The 14,723-nt window shown below is 52.2% G+C and overlaps 73 non-coding genes and 1 pseudogene across 73 annotated transcripts; all 74 read left to right on the forward strand.

The window, feature by feature from the left end:
- The first annotated feature begins 52 nt into the window (after positions 1–52).
- On the forward strand, positions 53–160 carry LOC147660001 (5S ribosomal RNA; annotated as a pseudogene).
- Positions 161–240: 80 nt separating this feature from the next.
- On the forward strand, positions 241–359 carry LOC147660002 (5S ribosomal RNA). Its single transcript, XR_015306586.1, has one exon. It is a non-coding gene; the product is annotated as a 5S ribosomal RNA (ribosomal RNA).
- An 80-nt stretch (positions 360–439) lies between these two features.
- On the forward strand, positions 440–558 carry LOC147660003 (5S ribosomal RNA). The gene has a single exon (XR_015306868.1). It is a non-coding gene; the product is annotated as a 5S ribosomal RNA (ribosomal RNA).
- Positions 559–638: 80 nt separating this feature from the next.
- LOC147660004 (5S ribosomal RNA) lies at positions 639–757 on the forward strand. The gene has a single exon (XR_015306563.1). It is a non-coding gene; the product is annotated as a 5S ribosomal RNA (ribosomal RNA).
- Positions 758–837: 80 nt separating this feature from the next.
- On the forward strand, positions 838–956 carry LOC147660005 (5S ribosomal RNA). The gene has a single exon (XR_015306869.1). It is a non-coding gene; the product is annotated as a 5S ribosomal RNA (ribosomal RNA).
- Positions 957–1,036: 80 nt separating this feature from the next.
- LOC147660006 (5S ribosomal RNA) lies at positions 1,037–1,155 on the forward strand. The gene has a single exon (XR_015306870.1). It is a non-coding gene; the product is annotated as a 5S ribosomal RNA (ribosomal RNA).
- An 80-nt stretch (positions 1,156–1,235) lies between these two features.
- Positions 1,236–1,354, forward strand: LOC147660007 (5S ribosomal RNA). Its single transcript, XR_015306665.1, has one exon. It is a non-coding gene; the product is annotated as a 5S ribosomal RNA (ribosomal RNA).
- An 80-nt stretch (positions 1,355–1,434) lies between these two features.
- Positions 1,435–1,553, forward strand: LOC147660008 (5S ribosomal RNA). The gene has a single exon (XR_015306871.1). It is a non-coding gene; the product is annotated as a 5S ribosomal RNA (ribosomal RNA).
- An 80-nt stretch (positions 1,554–1,633) lies between these two features.
- Positions 1,634–1,752, forward strand: LOC147660009 (5S ribosomal RNA). The gene has a single exon (XR_015306612.1). It is a non-coding gene; the product is annotated as a 5S ribosomal RNA (ribosomal RNA).
- Positions 1,753–1,832: 80 nt separating this feature from the next.
- Positions 1,833–1,951, forward strand: LOC147660010 (5S ribosomal RNA). The gene has a single exon (XR_015306873.1). It is a non-coding gene; the product is annotated as a 5S ribosomal RNA (ribosomal RNA).
- Positions 1,952–2,031: 80 nt separating this feature from the next.
- LOC147660011 (5S ribosomal RNA) lies at positions 2,032–2,150 on the forward strand. The gene has a single exon (XR_015306874.1). It is a non-coding gene; the product is annotated as a 5S ribosomal RNA (ribosomal RNA).
- An 80-nt stretch (positions 2,151–2,230) lies between these two features.
- LOC147660012 (5S ribosomal RNA) lies at positions 2,231–2,349 on the forward strand. Its single transcript, XR_015306875.1, has one exon. It is a non-coding gene; the product is annotated as a 5S ribosomal RNA (ribosomal RNA).
- An 80-nt stretch (positions 2,350–2,429) lies between these two features.
- Positions 2,430–2,548, forward strand: LOC147660013 (5S ribosomal RNA). Its single transcript, XR_015306876.1, has one exon. It is a non-coding gene; the product is annotated as a 5S ribosomal RNA (ribosomal RNA).
- An 80-nt stretch (positions 2,549–2,628) lies between these two features.
- LOC147660014 (5S ribosomal RNA) lies at positions 2,629–2,747 on the forward strand. The gene has a single exon (XR_015306877.1). It is a non-coding gene; the product is annotated as a 5S ribosomal RNA (ribosomal RNA).
- An 80-nt stretch (positions 2,748–2,827) lies between these two features.
- Positions 2,828–2,946, forward strand: LOC147660015 (5S ribosomal RNA). The gene has a single exon (XR_015306878.1). It is a non-coding gene; the product is annotated as a 5S ribosomal RNA (ribosomal RNA).
- Positions 2,947–3,026: 80 nt separating this feature from the next.
- LOC147660016 (5S ribosomal RNA) lies at positions 3,027–3,145 on the forward strand. Its single transcript, XR_015306879.1, has one exon. It is a non-coding gene; the product is annotated as a 5S ribosomal RNA (ribosomal RNA).
- Positions 3,146–3,225: 80 nt separating this feature from the next.
- Positions 3,226–3,344, forward strand: LOC147660017 (5S ribosomal RNA). Its single transcript, XR_015306880.1, has one exon. It is a non-coding gene; the product is annotated as a 5S ribosomal RNA (ribosomal RNA).
- An 80-nt stretch (positions 3,345–3,424) lies between these two features.
- LOC147660018 (5S ribosomal RNA) lies at positions 3,425–3,547 on the forward strand. Its single transcript, XR_015306723.1, has one exon. It is a non-coding gene; the product is annotated as a 5S ribosomal RNA (ribosomal RNA).
- Positions 3,548–3,626: 79 nt separating this feature from the next.
- On the forward strand, positions 3,627–3,745 carry LOC147660019 (5S ribosomal RNA). The gene has a single exon (XR_015306881.1). It is a non-coding gene; the product is annotated as a 5S ribosomal RNA (ribosomal RNA).
- An 80-nt stretch (positions 3,746–3,825) lies between these two features.
- Positions 3,826–3,944, forward strand: LOC147660020 (5S ribosomal RNA). The gene has a single exon (XR_015306882.1). It is a non-coding gene; the product is annotated as a 5S ribosomal RNA (ribosomal RNA).
- Positions 3,945–4,020: 76 nt separating this feature from the next.
- On the forward strand, positions 4,021–4,139 carry LOC147660021 (5S ribosomal RNA). The gene has a single exon (XR_015306642.1). It is a non-coding gene; the product is annotated as a 5S ribosomal RNA (ribosomal RNA).
- An 81-nt stretch (positions 4,140–4,220) lies between these two features.
- Positions 4,221–4,339, forward strand: LOC147660022 (5S ribosomal RNA). The gene has a single exon (XR_015306884.1). It is a non-coding gene; the product is annotated as a 5S ribosomal RNA (ribosomal RNA).
- Positions 4,340–4,419: 80 nt separating this feature from the next.
- On the forward strand, positions 4,420–4,538 carry LOC147660023 (5S ribosomal RNA). Its single transcript, XR_015306885.1, has one exon. It is a non-coding gene; the product is annotated as a 5S ribosomal RNA (ribosomal RNA).
- An 80-nt stretch (positions 4,539–4,618) lies between these two features.
- On the forward strand, positions 4,619–4,737 carry LOC147660024 (5S ribosomal RNA). The gene has a single exon (XR_015306654.1). It is a non-coding gene; the product is annotated as a 5S ribosomal RNA (ribosomal RNA).
- Positions 4,738–4,817: 80 nt separating this feature from the next.
- Positions 4,818–4,935, forward strand: LOC147660025 (5S ribosomal RNA). The gene has a single exon (XR_015306687.1). It is a non-coding gene; the product is annotated as a 5S ribosomal RNA (ribosomal RNA).
- Positions 4,936–5,015: 80 nt separating this feature from the next.
- On the forward strand, positions 5,016–5,134 carry LOC147660026 (5S ribosomal RNA). The gene has a single exon (XR_015306886.1). It is a non-coding gene; the product is annotated as a 5S ribosomal RNA (ribosomal RNA).
- An 80-nt stretch (positions 5,135–5,214) lies between these two features.
- On the forward strand, positions 5,215–5,333 carry LOC147660027 (5S ribosomal RNA). The gene has a single exon (XR_015306887.1). It is a non-coding gene; the product is annotated as a 5S ribosomal RNA (ribosomal RNA).
- An 80-nt stretch (positions 5,334–5,413) lies between these two features.
- LOC147660028 (5S ribosomal RNA) lies at positions 5,414–5,532 on the forward strand. The gene has a single exon (XR_015306888.1). It is a non-coding gene; the product is annotated as a 5S ribosomal RNA (ribosomal RNA).
- An 80-nt stretch (positions 5,533–5,612) lies between these two features.
- On the forward strand, positions 5,613–5,731 carry LOC147660029 (5S ribosomal RNA). The gene has a single exon (XR_015306889.1). It is a non-coding gene; the product is annotated as a 5S ribosomal RNA (ribosomal RNA).
- An 80-nt stretch (positions 5,732–5,811) lies between these two features.
- Positions 5,812–5,930, forward strand: LOC147660030 (5S ribosomal RNA). The gene has a single exon (XR_015306890.1). It is a non-coding gene; the product is annotated as a 5S ribosomal RNA (ribosomal RNA).
- Positions 5,931–6,010: 80 nt separating this feature from the next.
- Positions 6,011–6,129, forward strand: LOC147660031 (5S ribosomal RNA). The gene has a single exon (XR_015306891.1). It is a non-coding gene; the product is annotated as a 5S ribosomal RNA (ribosomal RNA).
- Positions 6,130–6,209: 80 nt separating this feature from the next.
- Positions 6,210–6,328, forward strand: LOC147660032 (5S ribosomal RNA). The gene has a single exon (XR_015306892.1). It is a non-coding gene; the product is annotated as a 5S ribosomal RNA (ribosomal RNA).
- Positions 6,329–6,408: 80 nt separating this feature from the next.
- LOC147660033 (5S ribosomal RNA) lies at positions 6,409–6,527 on the forward strand. The gene has a single exon (XR_015306893.1). It is a non-coding gene; the product is annotated as a 5S ribosomal RNA (ribosomal RNA).
- Positions 6,528–6,607: 80 nt separating this feature from the next.
- LOC147660034 (5S ribosomal RNA) lies at positions 6,608–6,726 on the forward strand. The gene has a single exon (XR_015306895.1). It is a non-coding gene; the product is annotated as a 5S ribosomal RNA (ribosomal RNA).
- Positions 6,727–6,806: 80 nt separating this feature from the next.
- On the forward strand, positions 6,807–6,925 carry LOC147660035 (5S ribosomal RNA). The gene has a single exon (XR_015306896.1). It is a non-coding gene; the product is annotated as a 5S ribosomal RNA (ribosomal RNA).
- An 80-nt stretch (positions 6,926–7,005) lies between these two features.
- Positions 7,006–7,124, forward strand: LOC147660036 (5S ribosomal RNA). The gene has a single exon (XR_015306897.1). It is a non-coding gene; the product is annotated as a 5S ribosomal RNA (ribosomal RNA).
- Positions 7,125–7,204: 80 nt separating this feature from the next.
- On the forward strand, positions 7,205–7,323 carry LOC147660037 (5S ribosomal RNA). Its single transcript, XR_015306898.1, has one exon. It is a non-coding gene; the product is annotated as a 5S ribosomal RNA (ribosomal RNA).
- Positions 7,324–7,403: 80 nt separating this feature from the next.
- Positions 7,404–7,522, forward strand: LOC147660038 (5S ribosomal RNA). Its single transcript, XR_015306899.1, has one exon. It is a non-coding gene; the product is annotated as a 5S ribosomal RNA (ribosomal RNA).
- Positions 7,523–7,602: 80 nt separating this feature from the next.
- On the forward strand, positions 7,603–7,721 carry LOC147660039 (5S ribosomal RNA). Its single transcript, XR_015306900.1, has one exon. It is a non-coding gene; the product is annotated as a 5S ribosomal RNA (ribosomal RNA).
- An 80-nt stretch (positions 7,722–7,801) lies between these two features.
- Positions 7,802–7,920, forward strand: LOC147660040 (5S ribosomal RNA). Its single transcript, XR_015306901.1, has one exon. It is a non-coding gene; the product is annotated as a 5S ribosomal RNA (ribosomal RNA).
- Positions 7,921–8,000: 80 nt separating this feature from the next.
- On the forward strand, positions 8,001–8,119 carry LOC147660041 (5S ribosomal RNA). The gene has a single exon (XR_015306902.1). It is a non-coding gene; the product is annotated as a 5S ribosomal RNA (ribosomal RNA).
- An 80-nt stretch (positions 8,120–8,199) lies between these two features.
- Positions 8,200–8,318, forward strand: LOC147660042 (5S ribosomal RNA). The gene has a single exon (XR_015306903.1). It is a non-coding gene; the product is annotated as a 5S ribosomal RNA (ribosomal RNA).
- An 80-nt stretch (positions 8,319–8,398) lies between these two features.
- Positions 8,399–8,517, forward strand: LOC147660043 (5S ribosomal RNA). The gene has a single exon (XR_015306904.1). It is a non-coding gene; the product is annotated as a 5S ribosomal RNA (ribosomal RNA).
- Positions 8,518–8,597: 80 nt separating this feature from the next.
- On the forward strand, positions 8,598–8,716 carry LOC147660044 (5S ribosomal RNA). Its single transcript, XR_015306906.1, has one exon. It is a non-coding gene; the product is annotated as a 5S ribosomal RNA (ribosomal RNA).
- An 80-nt stretch (positions 8,717–8,796) lies between these two features.
- On the forward strand, positions 8,797–8,915 carry LOC147660045 (5S ribosomal RNA). The gene has a single exon (XR_015306907.1). It is a non-coding gene; the product is annotated as a 5S ribosomal RNA (ribosomal RNA).
- An 80-nt stretch (positions 8,916–8,995) lies between these two features.
- On the forward strand, positions 8,996–9,114 carry LOC147660046 (5S ribosomal RNA). Its single transcript, XR_015306908.1, has one exon. It is a non-coding gene; the product is annotated as a 5S ribosomal RNA (ribosomal RNA).
- An 80-nt stretch (positions 9,115–9,194) lies between these two features.
- On the forward strand, positions 9,195–9,313 carry LOC147660047 (5S ribosomal RNA). Its single transcript, XR_015306909.1, has one exon. It is a non-coding gene; the product is annotated as a 5S ribosomal RNA (ribosomal RNA).
- Positions 9,314–9,393: 80 nt separating this feature from the next.
- Positions 9,394–9,512, forward strand: LOC147660048 (5S ribosomal RNA). Its single transcript, XR_015306910.1, has one exon. It is a non-coding gene; the product is annotated as a 5S ribosomal RNA (ribosomal RNA).
- A 78-nt stretch (positions 9,513–9,590) lies between these two features.
- LOC147660049 (5S ribosomal RNA) lies at positions 9,591–9,709 on the forward strand. Its single transcript, XR_015306533.1, has one exon. It is a non-coding gene; the product is annotated as a 5S ribosomal RNA (ribosomal RNA).
- An 80-nt stretch (positions 9,710–9,789) lies between these two features.
- LOC147660050 (5S ribosomal RNA) lies at positions 9,790–9,908 on the forward strand. Its single transcript, XR_015306912.1, has one exon. It is a non-coding gene; the product is annotated as a 5S ribosomal RNA (ribosomal RNA).
- Positions 9,909–9,988: 80 nt separating this feature from the next.
- On the forward strand, positions 9,989–10,107 carry LOC147660051 (5S ribosomal RNA). Its single transcript, XR_015306572.1, has one exon. It is a non-coding gene; the product is annotated as a 5S ribosomal RNA (ribosomal RNA).
- Positions 10,108–10,187: 80 nt separating this feature from the next.
- LOC147660052 (5S ribosomal RNA) lies at positions 10,188–10,306 on the forward strand. Its single transcript, XR_015306573.1, has one exon. It is a non-coding gene; the product is annotated as a 5S ribosomal RNA (ribosomal RNA).
- An 80-nt stretch (positions 10,307–10,386) lies between these two features.
- LOC147660053 (5S ribosomal RNA) lies at positions 10,387–10,505 on the forward strand. Its single transcript, XR_015306597.1, has one exon. It is a non-coding gene; the product is annotated as a 5S ribosomal RNA (ribosomal RNA).
- An 80-nt stretch (positions 10,506–10,585) lies between these two features.
- Positions 10,586–10,704, forward strand: LOC147660054 (5S ribosomal RNA). Its single transcript, XR_015306598.1, has one exon. It is a non-coding gene; the product is annotated as a 5S ribosomal RNA (ribosomal RNA).
- Positions 10,705–10,784: 80 nt separating this feature from the next.
- Positions 10,785–10,903, forward strand: LOC147660055 (5S ribosomal RNA). The gene has a single exon (XR_015306913.1). It is a non-coding gene; the product is annotated as a 5S ribosomal RNA (ribosomal RNA).
- Positions 10,904–10,983: 80 nt separating this feature from the next.
- On the forward strand, positions 10,984–11,102 carry LOC147660056 (5S ribosomal RNA). The gene has a single exon (XR_015306914.1). It is a non-coding gene; the product is annotated as a 5S ribosomal RNA (ribosomal RNA).
- An 80-nt stretch (positions 11,103–11,182) lies between these two features.
- Positions 11,183–11,301, forward strand: LOC147660057 (5S ribosomal RNA). The gene has a single exon (XR_015306915.1). It is a non-coding gene; the product is annotated as a 5S ribosomal RNA (ribosomal RNA).
- An 80-nt stretch (positions 11,302–11,381) lies between these two features.
- Positions 11,382–11,500, forward strand: LOC147660058 (5S ribosomal RNA). The gene has a single exon (XR_015306916.1). It is a non-coding gene; the product is annotated as a 5S ribosomal RNA (ribosomal RNA).
- Positions 11,501–11,580: 80 nt separating this feature from the next.
- On the forward strand, positions 11,581–11,699 carry LOC147660059 (5S ribosomal RNA). The gene has a single exon (XR_015306918.1). It is a non-coding gene; the product is annotated as a 5S ribosomal RNA (ribosomal RNA).
- Positions 11,700–11,779: 80 nt separating this feature from the next.
- Positions 11,780–11,898, forward strand: LOC147660060 (5S ribosomal RNA). The gene has a single exon (XR_015306919.1). It is a non-coding gene; the product is annotated as a 5S ribosomal RNA (ribosomal RNA).
- Positions 11,899–11,978: 80 nt separating this feature from the next.
- On the forward strand, positions 11,979–12,097 carry LOC147660061 (5S ribosomal RNA). Its single transcript, XR_015306920.1, has one exon. It is a non-coding gene; the product is annotated as a 5S ribosomal RNA (ribosomal RNA).
- Positions 12,098–12,177: 80 nt separating this feature from the next.
- Positions 12,178–12,296, forward strand: LOC147660062 (5S ribosomal RNA). Its single transcript, XR_015306921.1, has one exon. It is a non-coding gene; the product is annotated as a 5S ribosomal RNA (ribosomal RNA).
- Positions 12,297–12,376: 80 nt separating this feature from the next.
- On the forward strand, positions 12,377–12,495 carry LOC147660063 (5S ribosomal RNA). Its single transcript, XR_015306922.1, has one exon. It is a non-coding gene; the product is annotated as a 5S ribosomal RNA (ribosomal RNA).
- An 80-nt stretch (positions 12,496–12,575) lies between these two features.
- Positions 12,576–12,694, forward strand: LOC147660064 (5S ribosomal RNA). Its single transcript, XR_015306923.1, has one exon. It is a non-coding gene; the product is annotated as a 5S ribosomal RNA (ribosomal RNA).
- An 80-nt stretch (positions 12,695–12,774) lies between these two features.
- On the forward strand, positions 12,775–12,893 carry LOC147660065 (5S ribosomal RNA). The gene has a single exon (XR_015306924.1). It is a non-coding gene; the product is annotated as a 5S ribosomal RNA (ribosomal RNA).
- Positions 12,894–12,973: 80 nt separating this feature from the next.
- On the forward strand, positions 12,974–13,092 carry LOC147660066 (5S ribosomal RNA). Its single transcript, XR_015306925.1, has one exon. It is a non-coding gene; the product is annotated as a 5S ribosomal RNA (ribosomal RNA).
- Positions 13,093–13,172: 80 nt separating this feature from the next.
- LOC147660067 (5S ribosomal RNA) lies at positions 13,173–13,291 on the forward strand. The gene has a single exon (XR_015306926.1). It is a non-coding gene; the product is annotated as a 5S ribosomal RNA (ribosomal RNA).
- An 82-nt stretch (positions 13,292–13,373) lies between these two features.
- On the forward strand, positions 13,374–13,492 carry LOC147660068 (5S ribosomal RNA). Its single transcript, XR_015306927.1, has one exon. It is a non-coding gene; the product is annotated as a 5S ribosomal RNA (ribosomal RNA).
- An 80-nt stretch (positions 13,493–13,572) lies between these two features.
- Positions 13,573–13,691, forward strand: LOC147660069 (5S ribosomal RNA). Its single transcript, XR_015306929.1, has one exon. It is a non-coding gene; the product is annotated as a 5S ribosomal RNA (ribosomal RNA).
- An 80-nt stretch (positions 13,692–13,771) lies between these two features.
- LOC147660070 (5S ribosomal RNA) lies at positions 13,772–13,890 on the forward strand. The gene has a single exon (XR_015306637.1). It is a non-coding gene; the product is annotated as a 5S ribosomal RNA (ribosomal RNA).
- Positions 13,891–13,970: 80 nt separating this feature from the next.
- Positions 13,971–14,089, forward strand: LOC147660071 (5S ribosomal RNA). Its single transcript, XR_015306930.1, has one exon. It is a non-coding gene; the product is annotated as a 5S ribosomal RNA (ribosomal RNA).
- An 80-nt stretch (positions 14,090–14,169) lies between these two features.
- LOC147660072 (5S ribosomal RNA) lies at positions 14,170–14,288 on the forward strand. Its single transcript, XR_015306931.1, has one exon. It is a non-coding gene; the product is annotated as a 5S ribosomal RNA (ribosomal RNA).
- An 80-nt stretch (positions 14,289–14,368) lies between these two features.
- LOC147660073 (5S ribosomal RNA) lies at positions 14,369–14,487 on the forward strand. The gene has a single exon (XR_015306932.1). It is a non-coding gene; the product is annotated as a 5S ribosomal RNA (ribosomal RNA).
- Positions 14,488–14,567: 80 nt separating this feature from the next.
- On the forward strand, positions 14,568–14,686 carry LOC147660074 (5S ribosomal RNA). The gene has a single exon (XR_015306933.1). It is a non-coding gene; the product is annotated as a 5S ribosomal RNA (ribosomal RNA).
- Positions 14,687–14,723: the final 37 nt, after the last annotated feature.

Consider the following 14,723-nt stretch of genomic DNA (forward strand, 5'->3'; position numbering starts at 1 on the left):
GTACTGAAGCTGAGCGAAGAAAGCTAAGAGGCCCAAAACCAGTGCTCCTAGAGCCTACGGCCATACCACCCTGAAAGCACCTGATCTCATCCGATCTCAGAAGTTAAGCAGGGTCGGACCTGGATGGGAGACCGCCTGGGAATACCAGGTGCTGTAGGCTTTTTTTTTTCAGAGTGGTTTGCTTGCTTGTACTGAAGCTGAGCGAAGAAAGCTAAGAGGCCCAAAACCAGTGCTCCTAGAGCCTACGGCCATACCACCCTGAAAGCACCTGATCTCGTCCGATCTCAGAAGTTAAGCAGGGTCGGGCCTGGTTAGTACCTGTATGGGAGACCGCCTGGGAATACCAGGTGCTGTAGGCTTTTTTTTTTCAGAGTGGTTTGCTTGCTTGTACTGAAGCTGAGCGAAGAAAGCTAAGAGGCCCAAAACCAGTGCTCCTAGAGCCTACGGCCATACCACCCTGAAAGCACCTGATCTCGTCCGATCTCAGAAGTTAAGCAGGGTCGGGCCTGGTTAGTACCTGGATGGGAGACCGCCTGGGAATACCAGGTGCTGTAGGCTTTTTTTTTTCAGAGTGGTTTGCTTGCTTGTACTGAAGCTGAGCGAAGAAAGCTAAGAGGCCCAAAACCAGTGCTCCTACAGCCTACGGCCATACCACCCTGAAAGCACCTGATCTCGTCTGATCTCAGAAGTTAAGCAGGGTCGGGCCTGGTTAGTACCTGGATGGGAGACCGCCTGGGAATACCAGGTGCTGTAGGCTTTTTTTTTTCAGAGTGGTTTGCTTGCTTGTACTGAAGCTGAGCGAAGAAAGCTAAGAGGCCCAAAACCAGTGCTCCTAGAGCCTACGGCCATACCACCCTGAAAGCACCTGATCTCGTCCGATCTCAGAAGTTAAGCAGGGTCGGGCCTGGTTAGTACCTGGATGGGAGACCGCCTGGGAATACCAGGTGCTGTAGGCTTTTTTTTTTCAGAGTGGTTTGCTTGCTTGTACTGAAGCTGAGCGAAGAAAGCTAAGAGGCCCAAAACCAGTGCTCCTAGAGCCTACGGCCATACCACCCTGAAAGCACCTGATCTCGTCCGATCTCAGAAGTTAAGCAGGGTCGGGCCTGGTTAGTACCTGGATGGGAGACCGCCTGGGAATACCAGGTGCTGTAGGCTTTTTTTTTTCAGAGTGGTTTGCTTGCTTGTACTGAAGCTGAGCGAAGAAAGCTAAGAGGCCCAAAACCAGTGCTCCTAGAACCTACGGCCATACCACCCTGAAAGCACCTGATCTCGTCCGATCTCAGAAGTTAAGCAGGGTCGGACCTGGTTAGTACCTGGATGGGAGACCGCCTGGGAATACCAGGTGCTGTAGGCTTTTTTTTTTCAGAGTGGTTTGCTTGCTTGTACTGAAGCTGAGCGAAGAAAGCTAAGAGGCCCAAAACCAGTGCTCCTAGAGCCTACGGCCATACCACCCTGAAAGCACCTGATCTCGTCCGATCTCAGAAGTTAAGCAGGGTCGGGCCTGGTTAGTACCTGGATGGGAGACCGCCTGGGAATACCAGGTGCTGTAGGCTTTTTTTTTTCAGAGTGGTTTGCTTGCTTGTACTGAAGCTGAGCGAAGAAAGCTAAGAGGCCCAAAACCAGTGCTCCTAGAGCCTACGGCCATACCACCCTGAAAGCACCTGATCTCGTCCGATCTCAGAAGTTAAGCAGAGTCGGGCCTGGTTAGTACCTGGATGGGAGACCGCCTGGGAATACCAGGTGCTGTAGGCTTTTTTTTTTCAGAGTGGTTTGCTTGCTTGTACTGAAGCTGAGCGAAGAAAGCTAAGAGGCCCAAAACCAGTGCTCCTAGAGCCTACGGCCATACCACCCTGAAAGCACCTGATCTCGTCCGATCTCAGAAGTTAAGCAGGGTCGGGCCTGGTTAGTACCTGGATGGGAGACCGCCTGGGAATACCAGGTGCTGTAGGCTTTTCTTTTTCAGAGTGGTTTGCTTGCTTGTACTGAAGCTGAGCGAAGAAAGCTAAGAGGCCCAAAACCAGTGCTCCTAGAGCCTACGGCCATACCACCCTGAAAGCACCTGATCTCGTCCGATCTCAGAAGTTAAGCAGGGTCGGGCCTGGTTAGTACCTGGATGGGAGACCGCCTGGGAATACCAGGTGCTGTAGGCTTTTTTTTTTCAGAGTTGTTTGCTTGCTTGTACTGAAGCTGAGCGAAGAAAGCTAAGAGGCCCAAAACCAGTGCTCCTAGAGCCTACGGCCATACCACCCTGAAAGCACCTGATCTCGTCCGATCTCAGAAGTTAAGCAGGGTCGGGCCTGGTTAGTACCTGGATGGGAGACCGCCTGGGAATACCAGGTGCTGTAGGCTTTTTTTTTTCAGAGTGGTTTGCTTGCTTGTACTGAAGCTGAGCGAAGAAAGCTAAGAGGCCCAAAACCAGTGCTCCTAGAGCCTACGGCCATACCACCCTGAAAGCACCTGATCTCGTCCGATCTCAGAAGTTAAGCAGGGTCGGGCCTGGTTAGTACCTGGATGGGAGACCGCCTGGGAATACCAGGTGCTGTAGGCTTTTTTTTTTCAGAGTGGTTTGCTTGCTTGTACTGAAGCTGAGCGAAGAAAGCTAAGAGGCCCAAAACCAGTGCTCCTAGAGCCTACGGCCATACCACCCTGAAAGCACCTGATCTCGTCCGATCTCAGAAGTTAAGCAGGGTCGGGCCTGGTTAGTACCTGGATGGGAGACCGCCTGGGAATACCAGGTGCTGTAGGCTTTTTTTTTTCAGAGTGGTTTGCTTGCTTGTACTGAAGCTGAGCGAAGAAAGCTAAGAGGCCCAAAACCAGTGCTCCTAGAGCCTACGGCCATACCACCCTGAAAGCACCTGATCTCGTCCGATCTCAGAAGTTAAGCAGGGTCGGGCCTGGTTAGTACCTGGATGGGAGACCGCCTGGGAATACCAGGTGCTGTAGGCTTTTTTTTTTCAGAGTGGTTTGCTTGCTTGTACTGAAGCTGAGCGAAGAAAGCTAAGAGGCCCAAAACCAGTGCTCCTAGAGCCTACGGCCATACCACCCTGAAAGCACCTGATCTCGTCCGATCTCAGAAGTTAAGCAGGGTCGGGCCTGGTTAGTACCTGGATGGGAGACCGCCTGGGAATACCAGGTGCTGTAGGCTTTTTTTTTTCAGAGTGGTTTGCTTGCTTGTACTGAAGCTGAGCGAAGAAAGCTAAGAGGCCCAAAACCAGTGCTCCTAGAGCCTACGGCCATACCACCCTGAAAGCACCTGATCTCGTCCGATCTCAGAAGTTAAGCAGGGTCGGGCCTGGTTAGTACCTGGATGGGAGACCGCCTGGGAATACCAGGTGCTGTAGGCTTTTTTTTTTCAGAGTGGTTTGCTTGCTTGTACTGAAGCTGAGCGAAGAAAGCTAAGAGGCCCAAAACCAGTGCTCCTAGAGCCTACGGCCATACCACCCTGAAAGCACCTGATCTCGTCCGATCTCAGAAGTTAAGCAGGGTCGGGCCTGGTTAGTACCTGGATGGGAGGGAGACCGCCTGGGAATACCAGGTGCTGTAGGCTTTTTTTTTCAGAGTGGTTTGCTTGCTTGTACTGAAGCTGAGCGAAGAAAGCTAAGAGGCCCAAAACCAGTGCTCCTAGAGCCTACGGCCATACCACCCTGAAAGCACCTGATCTCGTCCGATCTCAGAAGTTAAGCAGGGTCGGGCCTGGTTAGTACCTGGATGGGAGACCGCCTGGGAATACCAGGTGCTGTAGGCTTTTTTTTTTCAGAGTGGTTTGCTTGCTTGTACTGAAGCTGAGCGAAGAAAGCTAAGAGGCCCAAAACCAGTGCTCCTAGAGCCTACGGCCATACCACCCTGAAAGCACCTGATCTCGTCCGATCTCAGAAGTTAAGCAGGGTCGGGCCTGGTTAGTACCTGGATGGGAGACCGCCTGGGAATACCAGGTGCTGTAGGCTTTTTTTTTTCAGAGTGGTTTGCTTGCACTGAAGCTGAGCGAAGAAAGCTAAGAGGCCCAAAACCAGTTCTCCTAGAGCCTACGGCCATACCACCCTGAAAGCACCTGATCTCGTCCGATCTCAGAAGTTAAGCAGGGTCGGGCCTGGTTAGTACCTGGATAGGAGACCGCCTGGGAATACCAGGTGCTGTAGGCTTTTTTTTTTTCAGAGTGGTTTGCTTGCTTGTACTGAAGCTGAGCGAAGAAAGCTAAGAGGCCCAAAACCAGTGCTCCTAGAGCCTACGGCCATACCACCCTGAAAGCACCTGATCTCGTCCGATCTCAGAAGTTAAGCAGGGTCGGGCCTGGTTAGTACCTGGATGGGAGACCGCCTGGGAATACCAGGTGCTGTAGGCTTTTTTTTTTCAGAGTGGTTTGCTTGCTTGTACTGAAGCTGAGCGAAGAAAGCTAAGAGGCCCAAAACCAGTGCTCCTAGAGCCTACGGCCATACCACCCTGAAAGCACCTGATCTCGTCCGATCTCAGAAGTTAAGCAGGGTCGGGCCTGGTTAGTACCTGGATGGGAGACCGCCTGGGAATACCAGGTGCTGTAGGCTTTTTTTTTTCAGAGTGGTTTGCTTGCTTGTACTGAAGCTGAGCGAAGAAAGCTAAGAGGCCCAAAACCAGTGCTCCTAGAGCCTACGGGCATACCACCCTGAAAGCACCTGATCTCGTCCGATCTCAGAAGTTAAGCAGGGTCGGGCCTGGTTAGTACCTGGATGGGAGACCGCCTGGGAATACCAGGTGCTGTAGGCTTTTTTTTTTCAGAGTGGTTTGCTTGCTTGTACTGAAGCTGAGCGAAGAAAGCTAAGAGGCCCAAAACCAGTACTCCTAGAGCCTACGGCCATACCACCCTGAAAGCACCTGATCTCGTCCGATCTCAGAAGTTAAGCAGGGTCGGGCCTGGTTAGTACCTGGATGGAGACCGCCTGGGAATACCAGGTGCTGTAGGCTTTTTTTTTTCAGAGTGGTTTGCTTGCTTGTACTGAAGCTGAGCGAAGAAAGCTAAGAGGCCCAAAACCAGTGCTCCTAGAGCCTACGGCCATACCACCCTGAAAGCACCTGATCTCGTCCGATCTCAGAAGTTAAGCAGGGTCGGGCCTGGTTAGTACCTGGATGGGAGACCGCCTGGGAATACCAGGTGCTGTAGGCTTTTTTTTTTCAGAGTGGTTTGCTTGCTTGTACTGAAGCTGAGCGAAGAAAGCTAAGAGGCCCAAAACCAGTGCTCCTAGAGCCTACGGCCATACCACCCTGAAAGCACCTGATCTCGTCCGATCTCAGAAGTTAAGCAGGGTCGGGCCTGGTTAGTACCTGGATGGGAGACCGCCTGGGAATACCAGGTGCTGTAGGCTTTTTTTTTTCAGAGTGGTTTGCTTGCTTGTACTGAAGCTGAGCGAAGAAAGCTAAGAGGCCCAAAACCAGTGCTCCTAGAGCCTACGGCCATACCACCCTGAAAGCACCTGATCTCGTCCGATCTCAGAAGTTAAGCAGGGTCGGGCCTGGTTAGTACCTGGATGGGAGACCGCCTGGGAATACCAGGTGCTGTAGGCTTTTTTTTTTCAGAGTGGTTTGCTTGCTTGTACTGAAGCTGAGCGAAGAAAGCTAAGAGGCCCAAAACCAGTGCTCCTAGAGCCTACGGCCATACCACCCTGAAAGCACCTGATCTCGTCCGATCTCAGAAGTTAAGCAGGGTCGGGCCTGGTTAGTACCTGGATGGGAGACCGCCTGGGAATACCAGGTGCTGTAGGCTTTTTTTTTTCAGAGTGGTTTGCTTGCTTGTACTGAAGCTGAGCGAAGAAAGCTAAGAGGCCCAAAACCAGTGCTCCTAGAGCCTACGGCCATACCACCCTGAAAGCACCTGATCTCGTCCGATCTCAGAAGTTAAGCAGGGTCGGGCCTGGTTAGTACCTGGATGGGAGACCGCCTGGGAATACCAGGTGCTGTAGGCTTTTTTTTTTCAGAGTGGTTTGCTTGCTTGTACTGAAGCTGAGCGAAGAAAGCTAAGAGGCCCAAAACCAGTGCTCCTAGAGCCTACGGCCATACCACCCTGAAAGCACCTGATCTCGTCCGATCTCAGAAGTTAAGCAGGGTCGGGCCTGGTTAGTACCTGGATGGGAGACCGCCTGGGAATACCAGGTGCTGTAGGCTTTTTTTTTTCAGAGTGGTTTGCTTGCTTGTACTGAAGCTGAGCGAAGAAAGCTAAGAGGCCCAAAACCAGTGCTCCTAGAGCCTACGGCCATACCACCCTGAAAGCACCTGATCTCGTCCGATCTCAGAAGTTAAGCAGGGTCGGGCCTGGTTAGTACCTGGATGGGAGACCGCCTGGGAATACCAGGTGCTGTAGGCTTTTTTTTTTCAGAGTGGTTTGCTTGCTTGTACTGAAGCTGAGCGAAGAAAGCTAAGAGGCCCAAAACCAGTGCTCCTAGAGCCTACGGCCATACCACCCTGAAAGCACCTGATCTCGTCCGATCTCAGAAGTTAAGCAGGGTCGGGCCTGGTTAGTACCTGGATGGGAGACCGCCTGGGAATACCAGGTGCTGTAGGCTTTTTTTTTTCAGAGTGGTTTGCTTGCTTGTACTGAAGCTGAGCGAAGAAAGCTAAGAGGCCCAAAACCAGTGCTCCTAGAGCCTACGGCCATACCACCCTGAAAGCACCTGATCTCGTCCGATCTCAGAAGTTAAGCAGGGTCGGGCCTGGTTAGTACCTGGATGGGAGACCGCCTGGGAATACCAGGTGCTGTAGGCTTTTTTTTTTCAGAGTGGTTTGCTTGCTTGTACTGAAGCTGAGCGAAGAAAGCTAAGAGGCCCAAAACCAGTGCTCCTAGAGCCTACGGCCATACCACCCTGAAAGCACCTGATCTCGTCCGATCTCAGAAGTTAAGCAGGGTCGGGCCTGGTTAGTACCTGGATGGGAGACCGCCTGGGAATACCAGGTGCTGTAGGCTTTTTTTTTTCAGAGTGGTTTGCTTGCTTGTACTGAAGCTGAGCGAAGAAAGCTAAGAGGCCCAAAACCAGTGCTCCTAGAGCCTACGGCCATACCACCCTGAAAGCACCTGATCTCGTCCGATCTCAGAAGTTAAGCAGGGTCGGGCCTGGTTAGTACCTGGATGGGAGACCGCCTGGGAATACCAGGTGCTGTAGGCTTTTTTTTTTCAGAGTGGTTTGCTTGCTTGTACTGAAGCTGAGCGAAGAAAGCTAAGAGGCCCAAAACCAGTGCTCCTAGAGCCTACGGCCATACCACCCTGAAAGCACCTGATCTCGTCCGATCTCAGAAGTTAAGCAGGGTCGGGCCTGGTTAGTACCTGGATGGGAGACCGCCTGGGAATACCAGGTGCTGTAGGCTTTTTTTTTTCAGAGTGGTTTGCTTGCTTGTACTGAAGCTGAGCGAAGAAAGCTAAGAGGCCCAAAACCAGTGCTCCTAGAGCCTACGGCCATACCACCCTGAAAGCACCTGATCTCGTCCGATCTCAGAAGTTAAGCAGGGTCGGGCCTGGTTAGTACCTGGATGGGAGACCGCCTGGGAATACCAGGTGCTGTAGGCTTTTTTTTTTCAGAGTGGTTTGCTTGCTTGTACTGAAGCTGAGCGAAGAAAGCTAAGAGGCCCAAAACCAGTGCTCCTAGAGCCTACGGCCATACCACCCTGAAAGCACCTGATCTCGTCCGATCTCAGAAGTTAAGCAGGGTCGGGCCTGGTTAGTACCTGGATGGGAGACCGCCTGGGAATACCAGGTGCTGTAGGCTTTTTTTTTTCAGAGTGGTTTGCTTGCTTGTACTGAAGCTGAGCGAAGAAAGCTAAGAGGCCCAAAACCAGTGCTCCTAGAGCCTACGGCCATACCACCCTGAAAGCACCTGATCTCGTCCGATCTCAGAAGTTAAGCAGGGTCGGGCCTGGTTAGTACCTGGATGGGAGACCGCCTGGGAATACCAGGTGCTGTAGGCTTTTTTTTTTCAGAGTGGTTTGCTTGCTTGTACTGAAGCTGAGCGAAGAAAGCTAAGAGGCCCAAAACCAGTGCTCCTAGAGCCTACGGCCATACCACCCTGAAAGCACCTGATCTCGTCCGATCTCAGAAGTTAAGCAGGGTCGGGCCTGGTTAGTACCTGGATGGGAGACCGCCTGGGAATACCAGGTGCTGTAGGCTTTTTTTTTTCAGAGTGGTTTGCTTGCTTGTACTGAAGCTGAGCGAAGAAAGCTAAGAGGCCCAAAACCAGTGCTCCTAGAGCCTACGGCCATACCACCCTGAAAGCACCTGATCTCGTCCGATCTCAGAAGTTAAGCAGGGTCGGGCCTGGTTAGTACCTGGATGGGAGACCGCCTGGGAATACCAGGTGCTGTAGGCTTTTTTTTTTCAGAGTGGTTTGCTTGCTTGTACTGAAGCTGAGCGAAGAAAGCTAAGAGGCCCAAAACCAGTGCTCCTAGAGCCTACGGCCATACCACCCTGAAAGCACCTGATCTCGTCCGATCTCAGAAGTTAAGCAGGGTCGGGCCTGGTTAGTACCTGGATGGGAGACCGCCTGGGAATACCAGGTGCTGTAGGCTTTTTTTTTTCAGAGTGGTTTGCTTGCTTGTACTGAAGCTGAGCGAAGAAAGCTAAGAGGCCCAAAACCAGTGCTCCTAGAGCCTACGGCCATACCACCCTGAAAGCACCTGATCTCGTCCGATCTCAGAAGTTAAGCAGGGTCGGGCCTGGTTAGTACCTGGATGGGAGACCGCCTGGGAATACCAGGTGCTGTAGGCTTTTTTTTTTCAGAGTGGTTTGCTTGCTTGTACTGAAGCTGAGCGAAGAAAGCTAAGAGGCCCAAAACCAGTGCTCCTAGAGCCTACGGCCATACCACCCTGAAAGCACCTGATCTCGTCCGATCTCAGAAGTTAAGCAGGGTCGGGCCTGGTTAGTACCTGGATGGGAGACCGCCTGGGAATACCAGGTGCTGTAGGCTTTTTTTTTTCAGAGTGGTTTGCTTGCTTGTACTGAAGCTGAGCGAAGAAAGCTAAGAGGCCCAAAACCAGTGCTCCTAGAGCCTACGGCCATACCACCCTGAAAGCACCTGATCTCGTCCGATCTCAGAAGTTAAGCAGGGTCGGGCCTGGTTAGTACCTGGATGGGAGACCGCCTGGGAATACCAGGTGCTGTAGGCTTTTTTTTTTCAGAGTGGTTTGCTTGCTTGTACTGAAGCTGAGCGAAGAAAGCTAAGAGGCCCAAAACCAGTGCTCCTAGAGCCTACGGCCATACCACCCTGAAAGCACCTGATCTCGTCCGATCTCAGAAGTTAAGCAGGGTCGGGCCTGGTTAGTACCTGGATGGGAGACCGCCTGGGAATACCAGGTGCTGTAGGCTTTTTTTTTTCAGAGTGGTTTGCTTGCTTGTACTGAAGCTGAGCGAAGAAAGCTAAGAGGCCCAAAACCAGTGCTCCTAGAGCCTACGGCCATACCACCCTGAAAGCACCTGATCTCGTCCGATCTCAGAAGTTAAGCAGGGTCGGGCCTGGTTAGTACCTGGATGGGAGACCGCCTGGGAATACCAGGTGCTGTAGGCTTTTTTTTCAGAGTGGTTTGCTTGCTTGTACTGAAGCTGAGCGAAGAAAGCTAAGAGGCCCAAAACCAGTGCTCCTAGAGCCTACGGCCATACCACCCTGAAAGCACCTGATCTCGTCCGATCTCAGAAGTTAAGCAGGGTCGGGCCTGGTTAGTACCTGGATGGGGGACCGCCTGGGAATACCAGGTGCTGTAGGCTTTTTTTTTTCAGAGTGGTTTGCTTGCTTGTACTGAAGCTGAGCGAAGAAAGCTAAGAGGCCCAAAACCAGTGCTCCTAGAGCCTACGGCCATACCACCCTGAAAGCACCTGATCTCGTCCGATCTCAGAAGTTAAGCAGGGTCGGGCCTGGTTAGTACCTGGATGGGAGACCGCCTGGGAATACCAGGTGCTGTAGGCTTTTTTTTTTCAGAGTGGTTTGCTTGCTTGTACTGAAGCTGAGCGAAGAAAGCTAAGAGGCCCAAAACCAGTGCTCCTAGAGCCTACGGCCATACCACCCTGACAGCACCTGATCTCGTCCGATCTCAGAAGTTAAGCAGGGTCGGGCCTGGTTAGTACCTGGATGGGAGACCGCCTGGGAATACCAGGTGCTGTAGGCTTTTTTTTTTCAGAGTGGTTTGCTTGCTTGTACTGAAGCTGAGCGAAGAAAGCTAAGAGGCCCAAAACCAGTGCTCCTAGAGCCTACGGCCATACCACCCTGACAGCACCTGATCTCGTCCGATCTCAGAAGTTAAGCAGGGTCGGGCCTGGTTAGTACCTGGATGGGAGACCGCCTGGGAATACCAGGTGCTGTAGGCTTTTTTTTTTCAGAGTGGTTTGCTTGCTTGTACTGAAGCTGAGCGAAGAAAGCTAAGAGGCCCAAAACCAGTGCTCCTAGAGCCTACGGCCACACCACCCTGAAAGCACCTGATCTCGTCCGATCTCAGAAGTTAAGCAGGGTCGGGCCTGGTTAGTACCTGGATGGGAGACCGCCTGGGAATACCAGGTGCTGTAGGCTTTTTTTTTTCAGAGTGGTTTGCTTGCTTGTACTGAAGCTGAGCGAAGAAAGCTAAGAGGCCCAAAACCAGTGCTCCTAGAGCCTACGGCCACACCACCCTGAAAGCACCTGATCTCGTCCGATCTCAGAAGTTAAGCAGGGTCGGGCCTGGTTAGTACCTGGATGGGAGACCGCCTGGGAATACCAGGTGCTGTAGGCTTTTTTTTTTCAGAGTGGTTTGCTTGCTTGTACTGAAGCTGAGCGAAGAAAGCTAAGAGGCCCAAAACCAGTGCTCCTAGAGCCTACGGCCATACCACCCTGAAAGCACCTGATCTCGTCCGATCTCAGAAGTTAAGCAGGGTCGGGCCTGGTTAGTACCTGGATGGGAGACCGCCTGGGAATACCAGGTGCTGTAGGCTTTTTTTTTTCAGAGTGGTTTGCTTGCTTGTACTGAAGCTGAGCGAAGAAAGCTAAGAGGCCCAAAACCAGTGCTCCTAGAGCCTACGGCCATACCACCCTGAAAGCACCTGATCTCGTCCGATCTCAGAAGTTAAGCAGGGTCGGGCCTGGTTAGTACCTGGATGGGAGACCGCCTGGGAATACCAGGTGCTGTAGGCTTTTTTTTTTCAGAGTGGTTTGCTTGCTTGTACTGAAGCTGAGCGAAGAAAGCTAAGAGGCCCAAAACCAGTGCTCCTAGAGCCTACGGCCATACCACCCTGAAAGCACCTGATCTCGTCCGATCTCAGAAGTTAAGCAGGGTCGGGCCTGGTTAGTACCTGGATGGGAGACCGCCTGGGAATACCAGGTGCTGTAGGCTTTTTTTTTTCAGAGTGGTTTGCTTGCTTGTACTGAAGCTGAGCGAAGAAAGCTAAGAGGCCCAAAACCAGTGCTCCTAGAGCCTACGGCCATACCACCCTGAAAGCACCTGATCTCGTCCGATCTCAGAAGTTAAGCAGGGTCGGGCCTGGTTAGTACCTGGATGGGAGACCGCCTGGGAATACCAGGTGCTGTAGGCTTTTTTTTTTCAGAGTGGTTTGCTTGCTTGTACTGAAGCTGAGCGAAGAAAGCTAAGAGGCCCAAAACCAGTGCTCCTAGAGCCTACGGCCATACCACCCTGAAAGCACCTGATCTCGTCCGATCTCAGAAGTTAAGCAGGGTCGGGCCTGGTTAGTACCTGGATGGGAGACCGCCTGGGAATACCAGGTGCTGTAGGCTTTTTTTTTTCAGAGTGGTTTGCTTGCTTGTACTGAAGCTGAGCGAAGAAAGCTAAGAGGCCCAAAACCAGTGCTCCTAGAGCCTACGGCCATACCACCCTGAAAGCACCTGATCTCGTCCGATCTCAGAAGTTAAGCAGGGTCGGGCCTGGTTAGTACCTGGATGGGAGACCGCCTGGGAATACCAGGTGCTGTAGGCTTTTTTTTTTCAGAGTGGTTTGCTTGCTTGTACTGAAGCTGAGCGAAGAAAGCTAAGAGGCCCAAAACCAGTGCTCCTAGAGCCTACGGCCATACCACCCTGAAAGCACCTGATCTCGTCCGATCTCAGAAGTTAAGCAGGGTCGGGCCTGGTTAGTACCTGGATGGGAGACCGCCTGGGAATACCAGGTGCTGTAGGCTTTTTTTTTTCAGAGTGGTTTGCTTGCTTGTACTGAAGCTGAGCGAAGAAAGCTAAGAGGCCCAAAACCAGTGCTCCTAGAGCCTACGGCCATACCACCCTGAAAGCACCTGATCTCGTCCGATCTCAGAAGTTAAGCAGGGTCGGGCCTGGTTAGTACCTGGATGGGAGACCGCCTGGGAATACCAGGTGCTGTAGGCTTTTTTTTTTCAGAGTGGTTTGCTTGCTTGTACTGAAGCTGAGCGAAGAAAGCTAAGAGGCCCAAAACCAGTGCTCCTAGAGCCTACGGCCATACCACCCTGAAAGCACCTGATCTCGTCCGATCTCAGAAGTTAAGCAGGGTCGGGCCTGGTTAGTACCTGGATGGGAGACCGCCTGGGAATACCAGGTGCTGTAGGCTTTTTTTTTTCAGAGTGGTTTGCTTGCTTGTACTGAAGCTGAGCGAAGAAAGCTAAGAGGCCCAAAACCAGTGCTCCTAGAGCCTACGGCCATACCACCCTGAAAGCACCTGATCTCGTCCGATCTCAGAAGTTAAGCAGGGTCGGGCCTGGTTAGTACCTGGATGGGAGACCGCCTGGGAATACCAGGTGCTGTAGGCTTTTTTTTTTCAGAGTGGTTTGCTTGCTTGTACTGAAGCTGAGCGAAGAAAGCTAAGAGGCCCAAAACCAGTGCTCCTAGAGCCTACGGCCATACCACCCTGAAAGCACCTGATCTCGTCCGATCTCAGAAGTTAAGCAGGGTCGGGCCTGGTTAGTACCTGGATGGGAGACCGCCTGGGAATACCAGGTGCTGTAGGCTTTTTTTTTTCAGAGTGGTTTGCTTGCTTGTACTGAAGCTGAGCGAAGAAAGCTAAGAGGCCCAAAACCAGTGCTCCTAGAGCCTACGGCCATACCACCCTGAAAGCACCTGATCTCGTCCGATCTCAGAAGTTAAGCAGGGTCGGGCCTGGTTAGTACCTGGATGGGAGACCGCCTGGGAATACCAGGTGCTGTAGGCTTTTTTTTTTCAGAGTGGTTTGCTTGCTTGTACTGAAGCTGAGCGAAGAAAGCTAAGAGGCCCAAAACCAGTGCTCCTAGAGCCTACGGCCATACCACCCTGAAAGCACCTGATCTCGTCCGATCTCAGAAGTTAAGCAGGGTCGGGCCTGGTTAGTACCTGGATGGGAGACCGCCTGGGAATACCAGGTGCTGTAGGCTTTTTTTTTTCAGAGTGGTTTGCTTGCTTGTACTGAAGCTGAGCGAAGAAAGCTAAGAGGCCCAAAAAACCAGTGCTCCTAGAGCCTACGGCCATACCACCCTGAAAGCACCTGATCTCGTCCGATCTCAGAAGTTAAGCAGGGTCGGGCCTGGTTAGTACCTGGATGGGAGACCGCCTGGGAATACCAGGTGCTGTAGGCTTTTTTTTTTCAGAGTGGTTTGCTTGCTTGTACTGAAGCTGAGCGAAGAAAGCTAAGAGGCCCAAAACCAGTGCTCCTAGAGCCTACGGCCATACCACCCTGAAAGCACCTGATCTCGTCCGATCTCAGAAGTTAAGCAGGGTCGGGCCTGGTTAGTACCTGGATGGGAGACCGCCTGGGAATACCAGGTGCTGTAGGCTTTTTTTTTTCAGAGTGGTTTGCTTGCTTGTACTGAAGCTGAGCGAAGAAAGCTAAGAGGCCCAAAACCAGTGCTCCTAGAGCCTACGGCCATACCACCCTGAAAGCACCTGATCTCGTCCGATCTCAGAAGTTAAGCAGGGTCGGGCCTGGTTAGTTCCTGGATGGGAGACCGCCTGGGAATACCAGGTGCTGTAGGCTTTTTTTTTTCAGAGTGGTTTGCTTGCTTGTACTGAAGCTGAGCGAAGAAAGCTAAGAGGCCCAAAACCAGTGCTCCTAGAGCCTACGGCCATACCACCCTGAAAGCACCTGATCTCGTCCGATCTCAGAAGTTAAGCAGGGTCGGGCCTGGTTAGTACCTGGATGGGAGACCGCCTGGGAATACCAGGTGCTGTAGGCTTTTTTTTTTCAGAGTGGTTTGCTTGCTTGTACTGAAGCTGAGCGAAGAAAGCTAAGAGGCCCAAAACCAGTGCTCCTAGAGCCTACGGCCATACCACCCTGAAAGCACCTGATCTCGTCCGATCTCAGAAGTTAAGCAGGGTCGGGCCTGGTTAGTACCTGGATGGGAGACCGCCTGGGAATACCAGGTGCTGTAGGCTTTTTTTTTTCAGAGTGGTTTGCTTGCTTGTACTGAAGCTGAGCGAAGAAAGCTAAGAGGCCCAAAACCAGTGCTCCTAGAGCCTACGGCCATACCACCCTGAAAGCACCTGATCTCGTCCGATCTCAGAAGTTAAGCAGGGTCGGGCCTGGTTAGTACCTGGATGGGAGACCGCCTGGGAATACCAGGTGCTGTAGGCTTTTTTTTTTCAGAGTGGTTTGCTTGCTTGTACTGAAGCTGAGCGAAGAAAGCTAAGAGGCCCAAAACCAGTGCTCCTAGAGCCTACGGCCATACCACCCTGAAAGCACCTGATCTCGTCCGATCTCAGAAGTTAAGCAGGGTCGGGCCTGGTTAGTACCTGGATGGGAGACCGCCTGGGAATACCAGGTGCTGTAGGCTTTTTTTTTTCAGAGTGGTTTGCTTGCTTGTACTGAAG

This window comes from Lissotriton vulgaris, unplaced genomic scaffold (assembly GCF_964263255.1).
Source record: "Lissotriton vulgaris unplaced genomic scaffold, aLisVul1.2 SCAFFOLD_3657, whole genome shotgun sequence".
Lineage (NCBI taxonomy): Eukaryota > Metazoa > Chordata > Amphibia > Caudata > Salamandridae > Lissotriton > Lissotriton vulgaris.